At 34.5% G+C, this 14416-nt stretch overlaps 1 protein-coding gene across 1 annotated transcript in view; it reads left to right on the top strand.

Annotated features, from left to right (window-relative positions):
- The window catches only part of KCNH8 (potassium voltage-gated channel subfamily H member 8), a 388965-nt gene that overhangs the window by 39231 nt on the left and 335318 nt on the right, over positions 1-14416 (top strand). The window lies entirely within an intron of this gene.

The raw sequence follows: 14416 nt of genomic DNA on the forward strand, positions 1-14416 counted from the left end.
TATAGGAAACAGAAAGGATATAAATAAGCTCGTATCAATTCAAATAGGGTTTGTATATTTTGGTCAAGAAAGGTTTGGATTACAATAAGCAATTCTCAAGGGCTACTTCCTGGCTTTATCCTCCATGATTGCTCCTGGCTATGTTTGGGGGTGACCATGTGGTGCTGGTGATTGTGCTGGGGTTAGTTCAGAAGTGCCTTAATCACTCTTCTATGATGTTTCTATGTAAGAGAGTTACCACAAAGCTTGGGGGAGGGGAGAACTTTCTAATTTTTAGAGCTGTTCTGATTTTGGAAACATATGGGGGAAATTATAGTTTAAAGAAGCTCCAAGACTTGATAAATATTTGTGTCAGAATTCAAACACTTCCTTGGCTGTCTGCAAACTATGCTGAATTGTCACACTATATCACCTCTATAGAAATGATGATGCTTGCTTAGAGATATGTGTCCTAAATAAGCAAACACTTACACATGTCCTGAGACATACATTGCTATAAAGGAACTATAATAAAAGTTGACTGCAGTAACTTTGAAAATGGATCATTTTCTGGGATGAAGGCCACATTTCTATACACTGTTGTATATTGTTTCTTGCATAGCACCTGCTATAATGCAAAAAATGAAAAGGTTATCTGATAATTCTTTGATGGTTTTATTATGACTTTTATTTTGAAAATGATTTAAAATATTACACATTTGTTTTGCTTTTTGGGTCACATCCGGCGATGCGCAGGGGTTACTCCTGGCTCTGCACTCAGAAATCACTCCTGGCGGTGCTCAGGGGATCATATGGGATGCCTGGAATCGAACCTGGGTCGGTGGCGTGCAAGGCAAACGCCCTACCCGCTGTGCTATCTCTCCAGCCCCTAAAATATTACACATTTTGAGGACCACATTTTATCCTGTATCTCCTTAATTGGCGCAGAAAAATATTGAAGAAATTGTGTTCACAACCTCACTTATTTTAACAAAAATTTAAAATATAAATTCAAGGAGTTGTGTAGGTTCGTGGTTAGAGATAGTATGTAGATTAAAATGCTTGCCTTGCATGCAGCCAACCAGGGTTTAATTCTTGGCTTTCCTGAGCATTGTCAAGAGTAATTCCTGAGTACAGAACCAGGAGTAACCTCTGAGCATCCCAGGGTGTGACTTCCAAACAAAACAAGCCGAAAAAGAGTGTGGTTTAGGTTCAAGGTCTATATTGTTCATGGACTCAACTAAAAATATTTAGCTAAACAGCATGTGGTCTGGAAGCATGTAACAAGAATGATCTTAAACAAGTCACTTTCTCTAGTTTAAGTAACACCATTGCAAAGATAGGAAATATCAGAACTCTGGAAATTCTGCAAAATTGTAGTTAGCAGAGCATTTTTTGTGCTTTTAATGTAGAAGCCGAATTGCATCTTTCTTTCCTGAGATTCTTTTAGGTGTATTTTATATCTTATAAAATTATCAGATAAGGTGGTAGCCAAATATTTTTTCTTTTACTTCCACTTTCTACATATCATGTAATCAGAATATACTGATTTTAACAGAAAACCTTTTACAGGTTAATCACCTGTCTTTAAGTGATTTAATTATATAATTTTAATTTGGACTAATTTTGTCTATGTGTGTATGCATTACAGATGATTGATTCTTACTCAGGCAGTTACGATTTGTAAAGTGGCCATAAACATGAATGAACAAATGCTGAACTAGAGCTTTGGAGGAAATACAGAGTTTAGTTCCAGTGAGTTGCTGACCACAATATTTTTGTCAATTGATGACATACTTTCTCCATAAAACACATCACTGTCTTGTGCTTAGTTGTACTGGTGGCACTTTAGCACTATGAAGTCCATTTTAAGTAGCAACATCAGCAACAATACCAAAATGAAGAACGTGATATTAAATAGACTGTGACAAGGGAGTTATTTAGAGTCTTGAGCCTGAAACAAATGTTTTGTTCATCCTCAGATGGAAATATATCAAGGGACTCTTATTTTTATTTTTAAAAAAATGATGCTTGTCTGAAAATGATTGTGAAAGCACGAGTAGTATTATTTTGTGGTTATAAGTAAATTTTTGTGCATAACAAATTTAGAAATAAGGCATCAATCATAATTAAAACCAACTATGTAATAATCAGTCTGTGACATGTTCGGGTTATTATGGGGTACAAATTGTCTTCTGTGATGTTCTGTTTTTTAATTTATAATTATTGGTAGGTAGCCAACCCCATTCTTTGTTTCTGTTGTTAGCTATAGGAAAAATTTCCACGTGTTATAGGTATTATATTTAATATATACATGAATTAAATACTTGAGTATTTAACAGCATGTACATTTATTTTTGTTGCTAACTAGACGTGTTTTCACTATTTTGTTCTTATAAAGAAAGATGTTAGAGTTCTCATTGTATTTTTTGTATGTTGTTTAAAGTAGAATGGAATAATATTAAAAAGAATATTGCTAGAACTTTGCTATTTTGAGGTACTGATACAAAATAGGCTGAAGCGATAGCACAGCAGGTAGGGCATTTGCCTTGCATGCGGCCGACCCAAGTTCGATTCCTCCATCCCTCTTGGAAAGCCTGGCAAGCTACTGAGAGTATTTCGCCCGCAAGGCAGAGCCTGGAAAGCTCCCGGTGGTGTATTAGATATGCCAAAAACAGTAACAAGTCCCACAGTGGAGACATTACATTACTGGTGTCCGCTTGAGCAAATTGATGAACAAAGGGAGGACAGTGCTACAGACAGTGCTACTGTGATACAAAATAGTCCAGAAAAGACATCTTAAATTGTACTGGGAAAGAGGACCTCTTAACGCTAAAATAATGATCATTTCCACTTTTGTTGAGTTAATATATACTCCAGAAATACTTTTTCACACCCTTCAAGAGTAAGTTGTCATAGTATACCTATCACTAAAGCGCTGATACCCTTTGTGATCCCTATGGACTCTGTTCCGTACTTCTTTCTCGTTTCCATCAAGCAATATTTTTTCTGCAGTCTGAATCTAAGGGTTAGTTTCTTTCCTTGCTTTTCTTCTTTTTACCTAATAAATGCATAAGATCATCTGGTATTTGTTTCTTTCATTCTGACTTATTTTGCTTAGCGTAGACTTTCTGGTTTCATCTGTGTTGTTTCAAAGACAAAACTTCATTTTTTCTTATAATTAATATCCCATAGTAATATTCTATAGTACTACTTCATGCCTCATCTTCTTATCCATCCACTCATTTGATATTGGGCTCATGGATTGTTTCCTTATCCTGGCTGTTTAAATACTGCTGCAAATTAACATAGATTTTAAATGCCTGTAATATTTTAAATGTCTGTAATGTCATATTTTTAAGAAATATGTGTATTGCTTGTGCGTGCATAGAGAGGCAGAAAATAAATGACAGAGTGAAAATAAAGAGAGTGAAAAAGAATGAGGGTATGTTGATGTAGAGAAGAAAGTAATTTTTTAATGTGATCAATGTCGTAATTATTCATGTCTTAGTGTAGCAGCCTGCTTAAAAATTCTTTGAAGTACATAAAATTGACTTACCCTCTTCTGTTTATAGACAATTAAAATGAAAAGCCTTCACAATTAATATCATCTTAACATTATTTTAAAGTGCGGTTAATGGGAAGTCATCCATCTTCTGACATAGTTAATTCAGTTTTTGCCACACTTAGAGCAACTGAATTTGAACATGTCATTATATATTAGAAGGTACTGCTTTGCTTTGATTTTTTTCCCTCCTTCTTAAATATGAAAGTCAGTGGAATGTTTGCATAGTATATTACGAATATCTTTCCTGGTTTGCTTATCAGAATTAATTTATTGCTTCTAGTAACACTGAATTGCATATGAAAGTAAATACATTAATTGGGTTTCCTTTCCAGGAAATTCTGTATTCGATTGTTAATGAAATCTAGAATTGGCCAACGATACAGTACAATAGGTAGGGCACTTTATTTACAAACGGCTGACCTGGGTTCGATCCTTGGCACCCTATTTGTACCCTAAGCCTTCCATGAGTGATCCCTGAGACAAAGTCATGAATGAACCCAGAGCACAGCTAAATGTGACCCCTGAACAAAAAAAATCATCTACATTTGAGGAACATTTTAAATAAATTTACTGTTTTATTTTGCACGTGAACATTCTTATGTTTGCATATATTTCATTGGCACATCTTTGGACATTTCCACATCTTTGTATGAACATGTTCATTGTTCAGGTTTTCTCTGATTCAACAGTGGGAGTAAGTGGTAAATGCCCCGTCCATCTCCTGATCTTCAAAGTTTAACTCAGAGCCTCCAACATCAATTCAACAGCTACTTGTGCAAATCACTGTGTAACATATTGTTCAGGCAGTGACTGAATAAAAGAATGCATCCTCCCTGCCTAAAGACACTTAGCACTAGGGCGAGAGAGGTACAACGGACATGAATAGAACACAGTGTAGATGAGAAATGTCATATGAGAGCTGGCCATAAGTACTGGGAGTGGGTACATGAAGGAATAGTTATTTCCTTTTTTATAGTTTTTGTGTCTGGGAGGGCATATAGACAGAGGAGAATTTCACTGGGACTTATATTCTGAGTATACTCAGGTTAGAAAAGAGTGGCACTACCGCAGGCTTTGCTGAAATAGCATTCTTGAAGATAAATAGTAAGATTGCAAGTTCCAGGAAGACCAAAAAATTAATTTGGAAGTAATAGTTCAGATCCTAGAAGCTAGTTTGTACTTTAATAAACAGACACTAGGGACTCATTGAAGAATATGTATCTGGTAAATCCAGAGTCTTACTTTAGGAGTCCCCAGTAGCAGTGGTGTTTACATGGCGCTGAAGTATATTAGAGGCTATATCAGAGACAAAGAAATGAGTTAAGAATTGGCCTAATGGTATTCAGGGATCTGAACCACACAGAGGAATTTGAATTAGGAATAGAGGAATGAATATAAGAGACATTGTTCAAAAATATATTTTTAATGTAGCCCGTGTTTTCACTTGACTGAGAACTTCTTTTCTCCAGACACTGGCTTTTCATAAAGAATGTATTTCTAGTAAAATATTGTTATAGTTATTTGGAATGGGTTACTGTTATTTCTTTCTCTGAAGTAATTTCAAATGTACTTATCTGTGATGTTAATCAGATATCATATAATGAATTATACGTCTTTAAATAGCAGGGATCACATATTTTATATAAACCCAGAACTGTGATGATTAATAATTTACTCTTAAGTAGCTCTTAGGAATGTACTTTAATATCATGGATCTAAATATCAGCATTAACAGTATACTATATCAAGATACTTTATTTCTATAATATTGCTGGTTAGAAGAATTGAGAGGAATTTATAGTATTATACTTTACCTAAGGGCTGGAGCAATAACAGGGATCAGGGAGGGCATTTGCCTTGCACATGGCCGATCTGGGTTTGATTCCTTCGTCCCTCTCAGAGAGCCCAGCAAGCTACCTAGAGAATCCCGCCTGCACAGCGGAGACTAGCAAATTCCCCGTGGTGTATTCGTTATGCCAAACTCAGTAACAACAAGACTCACAATGGAGACATTACTGGGCCCCCTCGAGCAAAATCAATGAACAATGGGAGGACAGTGCTACAGACAGCGTTATGCTTTACATAATCAGTAGTTTTTCATATGGAAACAGTTTTTGACCTCAGCTTTGTTTCCTGTTTTTGCTGTAGTTGTTGTTTTCTAAGATGCTTGCTATTTAGCAAGGAAATTAAAATACATTTTGTAAATGCATTTTAGTTTTTGGGCCATGCCTGGTGGCAATCAGAGCATATTTCTGGCTCTGTACTCAGGGATTACATTTGGTATGAAGTTCAGGGTTGGTATGAAGTGCCAGGGATTGAATCGGGGTTGGCAACATTCAAAGCAAACAGCTTGCCTCTTGTACAATTTCTCAGGCCCCAAACACATTTTACTTAAGAGTAGAAACCTACTGTTGCCCCATTTTGGGGACTTCGTAAGATTCATGCCTTCATAATAAATTAGGGCGTTCGCCTTAACAAGCGGCCAACATGGCCGACCCGAGTTCGATTCCTCCGCCCCTCTTGGAGAGCCCGGCAAGCTACCGAGAGTATTCGATATGCCAGACACAGTAATAACAAGGTCTCCAATGGAGACGTTACTGGGCCCGCTCGAGCAAATCGACGATCAGCGGGAGGGCCTTTACCTTTACCTTTATGCTAAAAATAAATCTGAGTAATTTCAGCTTATGTAGAGAATTTAAATTTAATAGAGTTAAGTGCTAATGTTCACATCAAAAAACCATTCTTTTTATAACTTTCAAAGTGATATGATAATAGGATATTGTTTTATGCAGTTGTGCTACAAATGGGTACTGATGATTGTTCAAAAATGTTGTCAAAGATGCAGAAGTATATGCATCTATAGACTTTGCACTCTATATTCTCAGATCATCGTTATAAGCAAATAACAGCATTGGTGGTAGAACAGCAAAAGAGTTGATAATTGGAAAGAGGAGATATTTCTTGAAATATACATCCTGTTTAAAATATTTAATGAAAACAATGTATTTTATGAAGTGCTGAAGACCTGATACTTTATATGAGGCTAGTGCATATAAACATGACCATGATGAGAGTAAATAAACAGAGAAGCTTTTCAAAAAGAAGGTTTTGCAAATTTGTACCAGCTCTGTTATATTGAACTCTCAAAATACTTAGAAGGTATCGCTGTGCTTCAGATTCAATTTTTCCAGTTGAAAACCTTGGAAAGTCTGGTAAGTCAGACTATAATATAACACTGTAAAACTGACCACTTCTACCCTCTACCAACTTTAGAACATCGAAAAGATGATCTGGTACAGTATGGATGTACTCAGAACAGCTATGTCAGTATCTTAAACAATCAGATCTGAAGTTATTTCGAGGAGTCTGTTTCAAAGTATTCCCAGAAATATGCTTCTTATTGAAACAATGATGAAAGCTTCTCTTCAACGGCCTGATACTCATCACAATAGATAAGCAGGAGGCTGTCAAGATAGAACATTAGCTTTGGCTTTAGGAATATTGAACGTTTTAGAACTTACATATTTTCTGCATTATTACAAGAATAGAAAATTACAAGTTTCATTAAGTTTGGTCATTTTAAAAGTAATTTCACTTTAGAGAGGTACAAATGTTTTCTACTTAACCTGAAACATTCAAAATTGGCTTAATAGCTTTAACATGTTGTCTACTTATTTTTAAAGCAAGTTAGTATCAAAATGTTTATTTTTAAATTTGGCTCTGTTTGTTTTTAAGCCCCCAACAAAAGACCATCTGATAGGCTATCAGAATATACCTTATAAAATATTCTGAAAGGGTTTATTTTTATATTATTATGCCAAATCTAAAATGCATATTCCCTTTAATTCTTCTGCTGATGAATGATTCATTGCCACATATAAATTCATATGTGATCATGAATTTAGGGATAATGTAATTAAAGATAAATTAAAAATTGTACTTGAAAAGATATGAACCATATATGAAAATATAAAAATATACAGTTTTGATGATGACTAAGCTATTTTTAAAAAGATATAAGCTAATATGTATATAGTGTTTCATGTCTTTCAAATACCAAAGCATATTGAGAAAATTTTTTTCAAATTCACATTCAGAAATAATTTAAAAAATCTAGGTTTTTCTTTGAAAAAAAACATTACATTTTCTATAAAAAGAGTACATGAATATATTTAAATATATGATTTTTATAAGCATCTTCAAGCCAAACAATTTTGATAAATGAATACACAATTATACAAATAGAAAATTTGGGCTGGAGCAATAGTACAGTGGGTAGGGCACTTGCTTTGCGTGTGAATGACCTGGATTTGACCCCCCCAGCACCCCATATGATCCCCTAAGCCCAGCCAGGAGTGATCCTTGAGTCCTGAGTCAGGAGTAAGCCTTGAGTACTGCCAGGTATGGCTCCCCCACTCAAAACATTAATAAATAAATTAAACCTACTTGAAAAAATATATAAAATTAAATTTAAAATAAAACAAAATTCATCACTAAAAATATTCAAAATTTTTTATTGTAATTTTTCTTCAACAGATAAGAGTTTGAGTATCTAACATTTAAGGAACAGAAAATTAATAATTAAAATTAATAATCTGAGCAAAGTTTTCTATAAAAGGAGACTGAATAGAAGCTCCTTTTGTAGAAATCTTAGTATTTAGCTGGAGTATAATAGATATGGAGAAAAAAGTTAGAGGAGCTGGAGAGATAGTATGTTAGGTAAGACATTTTACCTTTTATGCAGGTAATCCTGGCTTGATCCTTGGCATTGCATGTAGTTCCTGGAACCCTGAAAGGAATGATACCGGAGCTGAAAGCCAGGGATAGCCTCTAAAAAAAAAAACTTAAATACCAGTTTCTTCTGAACAACTTAGTAACATATATTAGCATTTTATGTATTTATATTCATCATTTACTTTACATGATATTGTATATATTATATGACCTATACCTAGATACATGAAATATCGAATAAATAACTTTCAACACATTTCATTAATAAAAATATTATTTAAAATTTTTATTCCCTTTCATCCTCCACCTCCTTCTTTTTGTTGTTTGTTGTTGTTGTGACAACAGAGTTAGTGATACTTGCTTATTTTTCCTGTATTCTTGGTTGTGGTGCTTGCTAGAGTTTTGTTTTGCTTTGGTTTGGTTTGGAGACCCCACCTGGCTGTGTTCTGGGCATACTCCTGGGCCATAGTTTAGGAATAATTCTGGTGGGGTTCAGGGAATCATATGGGGTGTCAGGCATTGAACTCAAATTAGCCATACACAAGACAAATGCCCTTCCCCCTGTACTATGACTCCAACCCTGCCTCAGTGCTCTTTAGTTATTGTGTTCACTTACACTTTAATTTTACCATTCTTTGGACAGTTCCAACTTGCTTATAGTGTCACAAATCCCAAATCAGGATCACGTTCTCAGCATATATGATCCAGGACAGATTAAATGCATAACCAGTGTCTATCCAGTGAACTCTTTGCCACTGAACTATCCCTGGGCCAACCAAGAGACTAAATTTTAAAGAATACACATTCTTTGTTTCTTTTCTCATTATGAGGTAGAATCTTGTTTCTCTAACCTTTTTTTTTTTTTTAATTTTATTGAACCACGAGAGATAGTTATAAGCTTTCATGTTTGGGTTACAATCACACAACGATCAAACACCCATCCCTCCACCAGTACACATTCCCCACCACCAATATCCCCGGTATACTCTCCCTTTCCAACTCTCCCCCTGACTCCATAGCACACATATTTCCCCATACTGTTTCTCCAACCTTTAATTCAAGTTGCTCATTAATTTGACTTGACCAATGGGACACTTGCAAATATTATGAAAGGAGAAGCTTTAAAACTGCACATGATTGATTGGACCTTCCCCTTTTTTGTTGCTTAAAATTCTAATACCACCATATACATTAGTCTTTTGCAGAATGAAAGAATAAATGGAGAAAGTCTCCCCAAACCCAGCTAAGTTCTAGAAAACCATCTGCTGAATATAGCCGCATGAATGTGCCTATGTAAGGTTGAACAGCAGAACTATGAAGCAAATGCACAACATCATAAGAAAAATAAACAAATCATTACTGTTCTAAGCTTCTTAGTATTGGGAGCATCTTGTCACTAAACAAGTGTCAAATGATACATTAATGTATGATCTTAAGAGGCACAATTTTTAATTGCTTTCAAGGGAACACTATAGTAAAATAGCAGTAGAACTTTCTGTACTTTTTGCATATTAATATATTAAAGTAGCACTGTAGCACTGTCCTCCCATTGTTCATCGATTTGCTCAAGCGGGCCCAGTAACGTTTCCATTGTGAAACTTTGTTGTTACCGTGTTTGGCATATCGAATACATCACGGGTAGCTTGCCAGGCTTTGCCGTGTGAGGAGATACTCTCGGTAGCTTGCTGGGTTCTCCGAGAGGGGCGGAGGAATCGAACTCCGGTCGGCCGGGCCAGTCATGTGCAAGGCAAATGCACTACCGCTGTGCTATATTAAAGTACATTCATCATAACTTTAACATGATCTTATATGATAAATAAATGATATTAATTATATACATTACATGGCAAATTGTACTTTCTGAATCAGATTAAAGGTACTTACATAAAGCTTACTATTAATAAGTTTAGCAGTAAGCCTTATATTAAAATCAAAGAATGATCCTACTATCATTATCTCTCATTTAAAATTGTGATAGAAGGTTAAGCCAATGTAATGTAGTAATAAAAAGAGAGGTAAAGTCTACAGATAAGGGAAGAAAATACTGTTCTCAAGTGTAGGTGATATTGTTGTTCATATAGAAATCTGTCTATGTGCCTGAGAATATAAACACATTAGAATATGAAACACATTGAATTTTCTATCTAAGAATAACAACATCGTGAACAGACTGTTTTGCCGCAAGGTAGGTTTTATACTTTTTAACTAAGGACAAGGAGGTGACTAATTAACATGTAGGTATAGAAAAGTTGCCCCCATCAAAAAAAAAAATTGAATGCAGAAGCAAGAAACGTGTGTGTGTGTGTGTGTGTGTGTGTGTGAGTATTCCACATATATGGGGCTAGAGCAATAATATAGTAGGTAAGGTACTTGCCTTGCATATCGCAGATCTTGGTTTGATCCTGATACCCCATAAGGCTGCCCAAACCCCACTTGCATTGGTTGCTGAGCAGGGAGCCCAGGGTAAAACAGCCCTGAGCACAACTGGGTGTAGTCACAAAACAGAAATCAAAACAAAAACAAATGTACAAAAATTTGAAGGTTACTAAAGATTGACAAAAGATTAGAGAAGATTAACCAAAATAATAATAATAATAATAACAGCCATAACAATATCTGTCAAAAGTGTTATTAAAATGCAAATCACAGACTAGCAGCTGTTTTTCAAACATATACTGCCTTTTGATTGTATACTGAAGTTAAAAAAAACTGTTTTAAGTTTTAATTAAAAAGAGGGCAAGGATACATCATGCAGAAGGAAGCCTTTAAAGGTAAGGTCAACAGGGAAATAAAAAGGAAAAAGGAATTCAACTTCAGCACTTCAAGTCTGTATGATCAACATATTTATTAAAAGCATTGCTACTGTGAATTGGCAGTATGTGGAAAAACAAGTTTTAAGCTCTCCATATTTTCATAAACAGATACAGTCATGTTGATAGAGAAATTTGGCAAGTTACAGTAAACTTGAACATAAGCATACTGTTTGAGTTTTGTTCTCAATGAAACTTAAAAACTGTCTTCTAGTATACAATCTAATACCAGTGCACAAAGGGTTAGGTTCAGAATGCTTGTTAGTCATTATTTTTCATTTATTTATTTATTTTATGCTTTTTGGGTCACACCCAGCAATGCTCAGGGGTTACTCCTGGCTCTGCACTCTGGAATTACTCCTGGTGATGCTTGGGGACCATATGGGATGCGGGAGCTTGAAATGCCCTACCCACTGAACTATCGCTTCAGCCTCAGTCATTATTTTTCAATGCAAAATTTCCTGATAATTGGATAGTAATAATCTAAATTATAATAAAATTAAAAAATATATAAAATTAAGTAGTTTTGGGAGGAGCTAACCGTAACATGGAAGGATTTCAAAAACATAATTTTAGGGGGATATATTTTTTATTGTTTGCATAAAGTTTGGAAATATATAGACAACATGTATACAATTTATAGAAATACATCTATTTATTAATAGTATAACAGTAATTACAGAAATGATAAATACAAGTTTAGGATAGTGATTAAAGCTATAGAAGGAAACAATTTGGATTCACTTGGTGCTTAATTGCATATGTAATAGTTATTATCTCAGAGAAACTGAAGAACATTCTTGACATTTAATAAAAACCAATTGAAGAGTAAAAGGATATTTTCTTCTCAAACATTCTGAATAATAATGTATTTTAAGATTATATTAAAGACAAACTGTATTATTATTGCTTGGGATGGAACCCAGGGCCTTGCACTGTATGTTTATAACACTGGTTAATATATTAGTACCAATTAATGATATTAATACATAGCCCTGACCCTAATGGCCAGAATATTTTACCAAAAGAGGTGGGGTTTTATTACATATATGTTAGTTTTGTGCCATGCCAACTGTGCTCAGGGTTACTCCTTGATTTATACTCAGGGATCACTCCTGGCAGTGCAGAGGGACCATGCGTGTGCTGAGAGTCCATCCTACATCAGTATTCGAAAGGCAAGCACCTTACCCACTATACTGTCTTTCCAGAGTTATATTTGATGTAAATTTATTCAAGCTTGTGCCATAAAAGAAATATAGGCTTTAAAATCATGAGAGGGATCATTACATGTCTGTCCTAACTTAACCCAGCATAATACTCTCCAAATCAATTTACACAGCAGCAAATTGCATGATTTTATCTTTTCTTGTTATAGCTGAGTAGTATTTCATTGTGTTTAGATATACACACGTATGGTATAGTTTATTTTATTATGAATAAGGCTACAATGAACATAGGAAATGTCTTTTCTAATAGTTTTTGGTAGCTTGGGATAGATGCCTAGAAGTGGAATTGATGCATCATAATAGAAGTTCCATTCCTAGTTTTTGGCTGTTTCTTCTTGAATTGCCTTATTAGCTAGTGTTAATCATTTGCACTCAATGTACGTACACATATTCATTTCCTCTTCATCAAGTGCAAGTTAGTTTTTTGCTTATCATATACATTACTCTTATATTGGGCAAACCTCCATTAGCAGTATTATTACTTCATTAGAAACTAGGGATTTAGTGAAAAAACAATAAAATTTATCCTTACACATGCTTCAAAAGCCAACAGTAACAATTCTATTCAGTGATTCTAAAAGAACTCTATTAATCAGCATTAAATCCTGCTAGGTAGATAAGTCTTCTGAATCACCACTTTCCATTGTCTCCTGCAGCCCTGATAATCCACTGGTGTTCTTTATTCAGTTCTTATGTTATGCAGAATATATTTCTTCCAAAAGGAGGGAGGAGTTTTGCAAACTTGCTCAAACTTGAAGTCAATATCCTTTACACTTAAATATGTCTTTTGTTTCATTTTCAAAAGTCTCTCCTAAAGAAAACCTTGTATAAACACCTGGCATTTCACAAATTATTGTGCTGCTTAAGGGCACTCTTTCTGGGCCTTGTCTTTTATTCATACATTGAAAGGGCAGAGTACAAACAGATCACTTTTGTTAGCTCTACTCTCACATGATATAAGAGGTAGGGCAGGGATAATAATATATATTCTTTGATGTATTCTTTTGTTCTGTTAAAGGATACATTTGATTTTTAAAAAGGACAAATAAAAACTCCCACATAGATATAAGATACATGTGTGATAAAGATTTTTTTAAAATCTATTATTTAAAAAGGAACCATGCAAACATGGCAAGATTTAAGGAGTGAACAACCATACATGTATATGGAGCAAAGAAATGTTGATCTTAATTTGAAAGAGAAAGTGAAACTATTTATTTTTCCTTGGGGATGGTGAAGGAGCAAGAATATAACACATGGTTTTTTATTGTAGATATCTAGTAATAATTTCTTCACTTTCCAAGCTTCTGTGTATCTTAAGCAGAGGCTGCTGAACATTTTCTGTTATTTGTCAGGTTATAATAAATAAGTTTGGTTTTATGGTCTTATGGTCTCTCACTCAGCTGTGCTCTTGTAAAATGAAAATAGTCAGAAAATATATGACCAAATGGGTGTGGCTGTGCTTGAATAAAGGCTTATAAATGAAGCATTATCTGTTTATGTTCACAGCCAAATTTGTATTATGGGCAATTTTGGCTAACCTCAAATCATTAGGGAATAACCGGAAATAGTCACAACTAACATTTACACTTACTTTCCAAAGTATGTGATTTAAGTTAATAAATTACCATAAATAGTGGTATAAATTAACCTCTCTCTCTACATATATATATACATATAATATATATACATATATATATAATCTGTCAGCACTATCTCCTATCTACAATACCAGTAAAGTGCAGGGGTAGAACTTATTTAAAAAACATGATCGGCTTAGTAACTTGAAATATATTACCCCAGTTTATCACCCACTTACTCATAAGACTCAACTGCAGTGACCAGGTCAAAATTGCCTGTGTAAGTAAAATTCCTTGATCCTGATGTGACTACCCCTTGCCAAACTTGAATGTAGTTCCAATTTGTTTTAGTATATAATTTTTTATAGTACATGAGAAGTTTCACAAAATTTAGAAACCATTGTTAGTAAGTGCTTAAGAGTTACAGCTGGGTATAATTAAAATATAGATGCAAATGTTTTCCTTTGAGGAAATGACATTTTAAAGTTGTATATATAAGATAATCAAAATGATTATTTG

This window comes from Sorex fumeus, unplaced genomic scaffold (genome assembly GCF_029834395.1).
Source record: "Sorex fumeus unplaced genomic scaffold, SorFum_2.1 ptg000072l, whole genome shotgun sequence".
NCBI lineage: Eukaryota > Metazoa > Chordata > Mammalia > Eulipotyphla > Soricidae > Sorex > Sorex fumeus.